General features: G+C 40.2%; 1 protein-coding gene across 14 annotated transcripts in view; it reads left to right on the top strand.

The window, feature by feature from the left end:
- The window catches only part of LOC102391153 (LIM domain containing preferred translocation partner in lipoma), a 756640-nt gene that overhangs the window by 613422 nt on the left and 130950 nt on the right, over window positions 1-12268 (top strand). The gene's annotated exons all lie outside the window — the stretch shown is intronic.

The raw sequence follows: 12268 nt of genomic DNA, 5'->3' as shown, positions 1-12268 counted from the left end.
GAATCATGTAGGAGTCATCCTTGTGGACACCATATTTTATTTCCAGTGAAACTTTACCTTGTGCTCAGGCCACAGCACCTACTAGTGGAAAGAAACTAATATTTGATGCAGCCACTGGGAAACACTTTCACGCAATATAAGTGCATGTTCCCTGGTAGCTCAACGGTAAAGAATTCACCTGCAAATGCAGGAGACTCAGGCTCAGTTCCTGGGTTAAGAAGATCTCTTGGAAAAGGAAATGGTTACCCACTCCAGTATACTTGCCTGGAGAATTCCCATGGACAGTGGAGCCTGGAGGGCTAGAGTCCATGGGGTCACAAAGAATGGACAGGACTTAGCGACTAAACGACAATAAACAACAACAAGTGTACTATGCTGAGAGCCTGAAGGCCTGGATTCAGGTCTCACCTTGGCTGTTGATTTGCTGTAGGATCTTAATCAAGGCACTCCCTCTGTCTGAGCCTTTGCTTTTTCATCTGTAAATGAGGTTGGACTGAATGGTTTCTAAGTTTTCATGTACTGTTACATTTTAGGATTTTTAAAATCCTTTAACAATCTTTAATGAGCATTTCAGCACTAAGTAGAAAATCCAAAACCCCCAAGTAAGACTGAATGACTTCCCTGGGACATAGTATCAGGTGAAAATATCACCCATCTCTAGGCCCATCACCAGGTTTGCAGGTTATGTGGCCCAGCAAAATCACTAGGACTTGGGATTAGATGAAGTGGGGTTAAATTCCAGCTCTGTTATCTACCTGTCAAGTTACACACAACATTATTCCTAGGTTAACTTGTTAAAAGAAGATAATTGTCTTCTCTGGGCTTTAGTTACAAGATTCAAATAAGAACATGGAAATGAAGAAGTTTTATGTGAGCTTGCAGGATTTCTTTCAGTCTTCATATACTTAAAATCTAAAAGAAGTAGCCTTAATTATAGGGTTCATTTTGCTCTTTTTGGTAGCACTGAGTGAGAAAGTACATTTACAATTATTAACCCATATATAAATATAAGGAGTGCTTGTTAGTTAATAATATTGTAAAGAGAATATTATGGCTGTTGTTAGATATTGAAATACAGTAGCTTCAGGAACACTCAGTGGTAGATTTGCTCTTAAATAACCAAAAATACATGTGGAGATTTTCCACCTATAAAACTTCAAAGTAACATGGCACACTTAAAGGTTTTTTAGCTTTGAGTAGAGCCTGAGGGAAATGCAAATTCTCAGGACAGATACCATAGAGCACATTTTAATCGTAAGTCGAAAATAATCATTGCAGTCAGTTTTTTCACTGTACTAGTAAGCATTGTTTTTTTTTCCTGTTAATAGATCAGTCATGAAATGAATTTTAAATATAAAACAATAGATTAAAATTAAGAATCAGACTATGAAAATGCCTATGTGTAACAATTAACTTGAAATAAAGCTTTAGCCAAAATAGATACTAATATTCCTATTAGGAATATTGGAGAAGGAAATGGCAACCCACTCCAGTGTTCTTGCCTGGAGAATCCCATGGATGGAGAAGCCTGGTAGGCTGCAGTCCATGGGGTCGCACAGAATGTGACACGACTGAAGCGACTTAGCAGTAGCAGCAGCATTCCTATTAGGAATTTTGTAAGGCTTATGCAAGCTTACATCTGCCAGGCCAGAATTTTCAAACTCTAAAGCCAAAAGCCAGGTTAGAGGAGTTTAGTGGGTTTCAAGTCCAGACTGACTGAGTCCCAGTTCCAGATTCAATAGTTAGCTCTGTGGCCTTGGGCAAGTTATCTTATCTCCCTAGGCTGCCATCTCTTATACTCTAATGAACATAATGGGAGGACCTATATCATGAGGGTGTTGGAAGGATTACTTGAGATAAAATATTTAAATTCTTAAAACAGTATTTGGCAAATAAGCGCTGAATAAATCTTGACGATTATCATCATTCTGGGGTGGGTCCACAAATTTTTTCAAGTTTGGGATTGAATTTCTAGCACTGAATTATACTAGTACCACATTGGTAAACATCTTAAAACTGCCTCACAGATGCAACTGCCTCTCACCCTCACATGGACCACTATCTTCAGAGGAGGGTTCAGAGCATCCACCTCTGGTCCTCTTCATTTTAAGTTGTTCTCTGCCTCCTGTAGTCGGAGGGAGAAAGAAGCAAGGCCTGTACTCGGCGCTTTGTAGCTGTTCCTGTCATTGAACTTGGTGACCAGATAGTCAAGGCAGTCATTGTCATGGCCTTTTTAAAAAATTTGTTTAATTGAAGTATAGTTGATTTACAATGTTGTGTTAATTTCTGCTGTACAACAATGATTCAGTTATCTCTCTCTCTCTATACACACACACACACACACACACACATATTTATAGTATCAGCAATACGTGAACCGTGAACTTCCTGATGTTCAAGCTGCTTTTAGAAAAGGCAGAGGAACCAGAGATCAAATTGCCAATATCCGCTGGATCATGGAAAAAGCAAGAGAGTTCCAGAAAAACATCTATTTCTGCTTTATTGACTATGCCCAAGCCTTTGACTGTGTGGATCACAATAAACTGTGGGAAATTCTGAAAGAGATGGGAATACCAGGGCACCTGACCTGCCTCTTGAGAAATCTCTATGCAGGTCAGGAAGCAACAGTTTGAACTGGACATGGAATAACAGACTGGTTCCAAATAGGAAAAGGAGTCCGTCAAGGCTGTATATTATCACCCTGCTTATTTAACTTATGTACAGAGTACATCATGAGAAACGCTGGACTGGAAGAAACACAAGCTGAAATCAAGATTGCTGGGAGAAATATCAATAACCTCAGATATGCAGATGACACCACCCTTATGGCAGAAAGTGAAGAGGAACTAAAAAGCCTCTTGATGAAAGTGAAAGAGGAGAGTGAAAAAGTTGGCTTAAAGCTCAACATTCAGAAAACGAAGATCATGGCATCCAGTCCCATCACTTCATGGGAAATAGATGGGGAAACAGTGGAAACAGTGTCAGACTTTATTTTTCTGGGCTCCAAAATCACTGCAGATGGTGACTGCAGCCATGAAATTAAAAGACGCCTACTCCTTGGAAGGAAAGTTATGACTAACCTAGATAGCATATTGAAAAGCAGAGACATTACTTTGCCAACAAAGGACCATCTAGTCAAGGCTATGGTTTTTCCTGTGGTCATGTATGGATGTGAGAGTTGGACTGTGAAGAAGGCTGAGCGCCGAAGAATTGATGCTTTTGAACTGTGGTGTTGGAGAAGACTCTTGAGAGTCCCTTGGACTGCAAGGAGATCCAACCAGTCCATTCTGAAGGAGATGACCCATGGGATTTCTTTGGAAGGAATGATGCTGAAGCTGAAACTCCAGTACTTTGGCCACCTCATGCGAAGAGTTGACTCATTGGAAAAGACTCTGATGCTGGGAGGGATTGGGGGCAGGAGGAGAAGGGGACGACAGAGGATGAGATGGCTGGATGGCATCACTGACTCGATGGATGTGAGTCTGAGTGAACTCCGGGAGTTGGTGATAGACAGGGAGGCCTGGCGTGCTGCAATTCATGGGGTCGCAGAGTCGGACACGACTGAGCGACTGAACTGAACTGAACTGAACAGAATGTATATATCACATTCTTCCCCATCATGGTTTATCATAGGATGCTGAGTACAGTTCTCTGTGCTATACAGTAGGACCTTGTTGTTTATCCATTCCTTTTTATAGAGGCTGAGTAAAGGTAACCACTGTCATGGGACTTACAACACAATAGAAACTCAGTAAGTGTATCTATTGAGGGGTTGAGAGAATAACTGGATAGATGACACAACTACTTATTTTAAAAATAAGGACTTCAGGCTCAGAGAATTTAGGAAACTTGTTTATGCTCCCACAGCTAGTGAGTAACAAGGCAAGCCTTGCAGTTCTGTCTGATTGCCTTTATACCATGGAATACCTAATTTTGTTCAAAGGGCATGTATTGTATCCCAAATTGCAAAGCAGTGTTGTTTTTTGTTTTGCTTTTGTTGTGTTGTCTGGTTTTCATTTATGTTTGTGCTTCTCCTCCTGAGACTGGAAGTTGTTGTCAGAAAATGATTGTCCTTACCACCGTGCCTGTGCATATTAGTTTAGTGAAGGTTAGAACCAGGGTGGCTGGTGGCCAACTCACTCCCTCTGCAGTTTCCTAGGATGTAGCTCCTGAGGGCCAGGACTTTGGTCCGAAACATCTCCACTTTCTAAGAATTCTCTGGATCAACTCCGCTTTGTAGAACACATGAACATGTGGTTTCCTTTAGGACAAAGGTCCCCAACCCCTTTGCACATTAGCATCATGATTTCAGTCCCCACTCCAGACCAAATGAATCAGAATGTGTCTAAGTGGAGTATGGCTATCTGTATTATTTTTAAAATGTACCTGGTGGGAAGCCAGAGTTTGAGGTTCAACATTTCAGGCTCTTCTCTGAAGGATCCTTACCTGTACTGATTTCCGCATGTGTAGCCAATCCTGATGCTAAGGTCTCCTGAGGCTTGAGGGATTGGAAAAGTAATGCTCTACAGGCTTTTTTTTCCCTGAGAGTGGGAATAGATCCTGCTCCTCAGCAATGCTGAAAACATCACAGTTATGATTGAATAATGCAGTGTGTTCCTAGAAAACCATGTGCTGATTAAAAAGATGGGCGTTAGAAATCTGATCTGATTCCCATCCCAGTCTCGCCTCATTTCTACCTTTGAGACCTTGACCAAGTGATTTAACCCCTGGTTTCTCATCTATAAAATAAGAATAAAGGAAGGTTGATGGTACTAAGTGAGATAATGCATGTAGAATACTTAAGGCAGTGTCTGCCCCAGAGGACAAAATACGGTAATTTTCTTTTATGTCTTTGTTATGCTTCCTTGTGATGTGGTATATTTATTTTAGTGAAACATGCTTGTTTTTGAAGCCCTATGTGGGACTCCCCCTCCCAATTTCCCTCCTTACCTGAAGGTCCAACCTAAGCAAATATGTGAAAGTGAAAGTTGCTCAGTCGTGTCTGACTGTAGCGACCACATGGACTATACAGTCCATGGAATTCTCCAGGCCGGAATACTGGAGTGTGTAGCCTTTCCCCTCTCCAGGGGATCTTCTGAACCCAGGGATCGAACCCAGTTCTCCCACATCACAGGCAGATTTTTTTACCAGCTGAGCCACCAGGGAAGCACAGAATACTGAAGTGAGTAGCCTATCCCTTCTCCAGCGGATCTTCCTGATCCAAGAGTCGAACCGGGGTCTCCTGCATTGCAGGTGGATTCTTTACCAGCTGAGCTACCAGGGAAGCCCAAGCAAATAGGTATCTGTAAACAAATCACCTCATGGTTAGACTTTGTAATGACTTTTACTAGTAAATCACCAGGTTCTCCATGTCATCAGATTTGTTACCCAGGCCTTTGTTCACCCATTCATTCCTGAACCATTCTTTCTGATAAATTTGGGGAACCTATTTTGTTTTCTTGTTACTTAGCTTAATTTCTCATTTTGTACTAAAAAGCTTTTTATTGTGTCTCCTTCCAAAAGCTTTATACATTTACCACTGGTTCTAGTGCAATTATAGTCATTGCTCCTTTTTGTGATGTCCACGCATGTGTGCGTATGAGAGAGAGAGAGCAGGGAAGAGAAAGAGAGAACACCCGTCAGCCCTCTGCTTCTCCTCTCCATCCGTGTGCCCATCGAATCTGCAAGCTGTCTCCGCAAGGACCATTTAATCAATAACAGTGAAGTAGTATAATTATTTACACACAAGCAGTGACAAAGTTAGATGTGTCCTCAGTCCAGCTTTTAATACATTATAAGGATTTCAGGATTCACAGAGCTAACTAGCACTGACAATGGGAGACTGAATATTGGTACATTATTTAAAAGTAGAGTCCAAAAAAATAGTAAATCTCAGTTTGATGTATGATGTATGGAATGTGATATCACACCTTAAATGGCTGTTTGTTGACATTCTTTGTGTGTTTTGTATTGTCTAAGGCCATATAGCAGTGCCATATGTTAAATTTATTTACAGCACAAAAGAAGCCTGTTCTATAGGTGGGCTTGTATTTAGTGTATGTGAACTGCTTTCTCTGGCTTAATGCTGGCAAATTATTTTATGGTAACTTAGCTGATTCTCTTCATTTATGTTATCAGTGGATGGAAAGCCACTGAAAACTCTTCAGTCTAAGACATAAAGAGACGGCATTAGGGAAATTACTGTTGTTCATGAAAAAGTAAGATATATTATGATGCCACAGAAATTTCTTTTATTTTTTCAGCCAACTCATGGTTGACAATCTGTCCCTTAACTGTCTTGCATGCAGATGAAGTGTTTGGGTAATAGCTATCAGCTGTTATCCTGACGAGCAATATAAAAACATACACCCCTTGGAATAGTAGCATGACTTGCCTGAACGTTGTAATCACCTGGAGAGCTTTTAAAAAGTCCAATCCTAAGACATCCCAACTCAGTCCAAGGAAATCAGAACCTCTGGAGCTGGGACCCAGAGAGCAGTGGGTTTTTTTTGTTTGTTTGTTTTTTAATTCTACAGATTATTTCAACATACTAGCAAGGTTGAGAATCACTGTCCTAGGACTTAAGCAGTTTACAAAAACAGGTTGTCTATTATTACATGTATTAATACTACACGGCTCCATAAAGTAAAAGCTGTGCTGAATAGAAAGTGCATCATCCTAGAACCTTCAGTGAATGGCATGTGGACCTGTCACATGAAGAGTACAAACTTGTTCTATGATCTTTTTATACCTTCAGTGGAAGATAATTTCTGAATAGATTTAACAGAAGCTGTACTTTAGGAAGATAACTCCAGTGGATACACAGAGGGTAAAATGGAGCAAGCTTTCTTCTAGGAATAACTTGCTATCATTTCACTACCCTGGTATAACCTTATTGATTCAACTTTTGGAACAGGACTTTGTTCAGAATATATTTTAGAAGGTACTTAGTAAGAAAGCCGATCCATCACACAATTGGCATATAGAGTTTCATTATAATATTTAAAGATAGAATATTAATTTTGCTTATGCCTGAAATTTCTGTCAGTTAGCAAGGATGCTATGAAGACAAGTGTGACCTGGCTTTATGTCTGAATGAATAAATATACTAGTTTACTTTTTTCTTTTTTCATTTATTCTTTTTGTGAGTGCCACATGGCATGCAGTATCTTATTAGTAGTTTCCAGGCCCTGGATCAAAACCTCACCCCGAAGTAGAAGTGGAGTCTTAACCACTGGACTGCCAGGGAAGTCTCTGTACTAGTTTACTTTTGATGCTGAATAAGGCTTCAATTTGGGAATATGTTAACTTCTTTTGCCATGGCACCAACTCTCAAAAGTACTGTGGATATTTTCAGTCTCACCTCGGAAACAAGGAGGGTTTGCAGAAGGTGGTCTATGATCTATTGTATTAATTCTGTACTATCACAAGGACATCATTTTTAAATGAAATTGTATTTTCATATTGTGCAGGAAATAAACTGACATGTCAAGAAGAGAAAGCTGAAACCATTAAAAAGGAAAACCCAGATCCCACTAGTTTACCTCCCTAGTTTAACTAGATTTGCCTGTAATGTCATTCTGTACCCATGCCATTCCTAAAGTGACTTTTTCAAAAACTAAACTTCTAGACTTAGCTCAAGTATTCAGTCGCTCAGTCGTGTCCAACTCTTTGCGACCCCATGAACCCCAGCACGCCAGGCCTCCCTTTCCATCACCAACTCCCGGAGTTTACCCAAACTCATATCCATTGAGTCAGTGATGCCATCTAACCATCTCATCCTCTGTCATTCCCTTCTCTTCCTGCCATTAATCTTTCCCAACATCAAGGTCTTTTCGAATGAGCTCAAGTGGTAAGACCACCAGAAAGTCTTTCCATTCCCTGTTGTGTAGTTGCTAAGTCGTGTTCCACTCTTTAGCGATCCCATGGGCTATAGCCCACCAGGCTCCCCTATCCATGGGATTTCCCAGGCAAGCATACTGGAGTGTGTTGCCATTTCCTTCTTCAGGGAATCTTCCTGGTCCAGGGATCGAACTTAGATTAGCAGGCAGATTCTTTGTTACTGAGCCACCAGGGAAGCCCTCTTTACATTTTTAAGAGGGAGTAAATCAGAGAGAGCAGAACAATCAAGAATTCATTGCAATGGCCCATGAAAGATAATAAGCCCAATGTGGTCAGCAGACATGTGAGGGAAAAGAAGCATTTCAGAGATTTTGCAGAGATTGTGATAGTTGCTGGGGTAAGGGAGATGAAGGGGGAGCGGTGGGAAGAATCTCTGACTGGCTCCATGGTTGATATAAAGCCATATGTACAACAAACAAAAATACAGGGACACGTTTTTATTAGTTCAGGCATCTCAATTCACTGACGGAATTCCCCCCAGTCTGTCTAACCCTCTGCCATTAGGTTACTATACTGAGCTTTGCCAATAAGCTCCTCTCACCAGCCTTGGGTCTGATCTTGACCCTTAACTTCCCATTGGCCCCTAATCAATTATGTTTCCTTCATGCTCTGATGCCTCCAAGTCTGGTACCATTCCCCTGGTTTTTCTCCTTTAAAAGCACTGAGATACTTCTCTCTAAGATGGGCAGCAAGATCATGGGATGCTTTTAATGATGTGTAGCACCAGCCCCTCTAGGAGCAAGGATGAGCTATGCTAGATTAACTTTCTTTCCATTGTGAATGTCTCCGTAAAAGGCATAGTTTGTAAATTTTTGTTAATACAAAAAGGGAACATTCGGGCACCTTTTCCGTCCTGCTGATGTGTAGTCCTATTTTTAATTTTTGTTCTCCGCTCTTTTTCTGTGCCTGTGATTTTAAAGGTGCCAGACTGACTGCCCTCAAGCCTGGTGTCCCCGATTTCTCCCAAGAATAGGAAAAGTACAGGAAGCAGCAGTGCTGGTCATGTCTGGGTCTAGCATATTAGCCTGACCCACTCTGGAAGAATATTCTCCAAAATATAAAGGAGAAGACTGTTCCTTGTGAACACAGTCCATCTGCTTTCATAGCTGAGAGGACAAAACCTTGTTGTCCTGCCAGGACAAAACCTTGTTGTTCTGCCACCCAGCCACTGCAGAGGTTTTGGATCCAGGAAGCCTAGCCACTCATCCCCTCTTGTGGAAATACTAGAATGTTTTCTCTCTTCCATCCCTACCTGTCACAATTTCATCCTTTAAGGTTGGACTTAAATGCCTCTTTCTCCACAAAACCTTTCCTGAGCCATCTCAGGTGTAGTGTTCCTTCCACATCCCCAAAGCACTTTCTCAGACGACACCACCTTTTGTCATATGACTATAGGATGTATATAGTCTCACAATTAATGTGAAAGGCAGTGACGTGGTCCGGGTATCATACAGATTTTGTGCTGTGTGCTAAGTCACTTCAGTCATGTCCAGCTCTTTGTGACCCTGTGAACTGTAGCCTGCCAGGTTCCTCTATGCATGGGATTCTCCAGGCAAGAATGCTGGAGTAGGTTGTCATTTCCTTCTAGATCATAAATATTATAGAACTGGACAAAAAGTGAATAGCTAAGGAATGCCTATTAAATACAGTGAGCATTCCAAAGCTTATCTGACCTTCATCCTGACCTTCAGGGCTCTGTTCTGACCTTTCCCATTTATCAGTGATTGAAATTTTCCCCTAGATCCTCATCGGTAGCTCTCAAGCTCTCCATAAACCATGTAAGCTCCAGCCTTTGGATTCTAGATTTGACACTTTTGGCAACCATGCTCTGGAATCATAATCGCTACCTCTATCTCTACTTTGCCAACAAAGGTTCGTCTAGTCAAGGCTATGGTTTTTCCTGTGGTCATGTATGGATGTGAGAGTTGGACTGTGAAGAAGGCTGAGTGCCGAAGAATTGATGCTTTTGAACTGTGGTGTTGGAGAAGACTCTTGAGAGTCCCTTGGACTGCAGGGAGATCCAACCAGTCCATTCTGAAGGAGATCAGCTCTGGGATTTGTTTGGAAGGAATGATGCTAAAGCTGAAACTCCAGTACTTTGGCCACCTCATGCGAAGAGTTGACTCATTGGAAAAGACTCTGATGCTGGGAGGGATTGGGGGAAAGAGGAGAAGCGGATGACAAAGGATGAGATGGCTGGATGGCATCACTGACTCAATGAACATGAGTCTGAGTGAACTCCGGGAGTTGGTGATGGACAGGGAGGCCTGGCGTGCTGCAGTTCATGGAGTTGCAAAGAGTTGGACATGACTGAGCGACTGATCTGATCTGACCTCTACCTGCCTCATCAACCACCATGACTAATAGTCAATAACATTTGGCCAGAACAAATTTTTTTCCAAAGTGTGGTCTACAGATCACTGGTAATCCCTGATGGAGTCTCAAGAAGTCCAGTTTGGTGTCTACAAAAGGAAAGAGTAGTAAATAATTATTTTGTTGATTTGCATTTAATGAATATAAAATGTAAAATTATAATATTCACAGGAATCCAATATGCTTTTAATGAATCATCACATTCTTAATGATTGCATATGTGCCACGAAACCTGTGTGGATTGGTGGTATTTAACTGATGTTCACTAACAGTGCCATTCAGCTCACAGTATTTTCATATTAGCATTTTTTTTCTGTGGCTGCTAAACCTACATTTTAAAAGGATTATTATTATTTCATTACACTATTTGTTCACTTTTCCAGACTAGATCACTGATTTGAATGATTCTTTTAAAGTGGAAAAAATAGTCATAAAGATAATACCATAAAGATCAGTTCAGCTAAATATTAAAAATGTGTTAGTGAACATGATGTTAGTATAAATACTGGAAATGAATCTATATACACTGGAGTGAATGTGATTACTTTGCACAAGCAGTCGAGAAAAACATTTTTGAAAGCTGTGATTATGATGTAATTCTTAAAATTATATGTTATGGATTGGTGATCCATTTACCTGCAATTTCCAGTATGTTCTTTGTAATGAAATATTATCAGATAGTGGCATAAAGTCTCAAGACTTTTAACATCCTTTTCAAACATAATATAGTGAGCTTTCTAATAAACCAGTTAAGTTTTGGGGGTTTTTTCCTGAATAATCACCACAGTGGTGCCATATGGTAGTCCTAGCTTTGTTACTGAAGGGAATGACTGTCTAAAATTTTAAAGTACTTTTCTAAGGTTATACATCTTATAATAAAAACATATACAAGTTCACTCTTTGATATAAATTTGTAAATCAAGCCACACAGTTTATTAAAGTTTATCAAATGTCAAGAATATGTTATCAAGACTTCAAAAAAATATCAAGTGCTGAAGAGTTTGACATTTTTTTCAGCATTTAATATTTCTTATTCTTTAGCAGGAAAATGTTCTATAGTTGGGTCTATTCTTTAGGGGTAAAATGTTCTAAAGTTTGGGCTATACTTAAATGCTGCAACAAAATATATTAAGAAATACTTCCCAGGACCAGTGCAACCAGAGGGAATTAGAAACACCTTTGCCTCTTTTCTCCTGAGTTGAAATATTTAACCCCCATCCCTTTTAGGTGTTAAATGGTAGTCAATCCAATGTGATGGAGCGCTGAAAGCAGTCTTTAGTAAGAGATTTATCCATAGTGTCAGCTCTGTGTGCAGTCCTGATGCACAGAACTAAGCAGAGGCAAGACAGCAGAGTGGTTAGGACCATCAACACTGAAGTTAGACTGCTTGGGTTAGAAGGCAGTTAACCACTTTTGTAAGCCAGTTTCCTCATCTGTAAGATAAGAATAGCAATTACTTGCCATATAAGTTATTGTGAATATGAAATGAGTTAATATATATAAAGCACCGAGAAAAGCACTAGGCTTGCTAAAGCTTATTTCTGAAAGTCTGTCGATTCTTGCTGACATTTCCAATGAACTTGTAATAACCTGTTAAGACTTTTTGCCTTCATAGAAATAAAGAATAAGAAGGGGAAAATGAATGTGACTGTGGCCTCTGGCTTAAGATTCCCAAAATGCAGTCAGTTATGGATATAGACTGTAGCCAGCACAATGCCCTTCCATTACACAATTTTTTTTTTTGAAATTACATTTTAATGCTCTAGTTAAAAACTTAATGCAGTTTTTTTTCAAGCTAAACATGATGTCCATATGTGGTCAGGAGCCCCAGGGATCAATGTAATAATGCTGAAAATTTACAGAACACTGGGCTGGACAATAACAATCAAAACCATGAGGGACTCAGAACCCTACAGTCTGTGGAACTGTTGCATGATTAAGGGATATTCAAACTGTAAACAGATTTAGAGGCAATGCTGAGTTGTAATATCTT

This window comes from Bubalus bubalis, chromosome 1 (genome assembly GCF_019923935.1).
Source record: "Bubalus bubalis isolate 160015118507 breed Murrah chromosome 1, NDDB_SH_1, whole genome shotgun sequence".
Classification (NCBI taxonomy): Eukaryota; Metazoa; Chordata; class Mammalia; order Artiodactyla; family Bovidae; genus Bubalus; species Bubalus bubalis.
The sequence above is the reverse complement of the archived record's forward strand: the minus strand, read 5'-3'. Positions and strand labels throughout refer to the sequence as shown.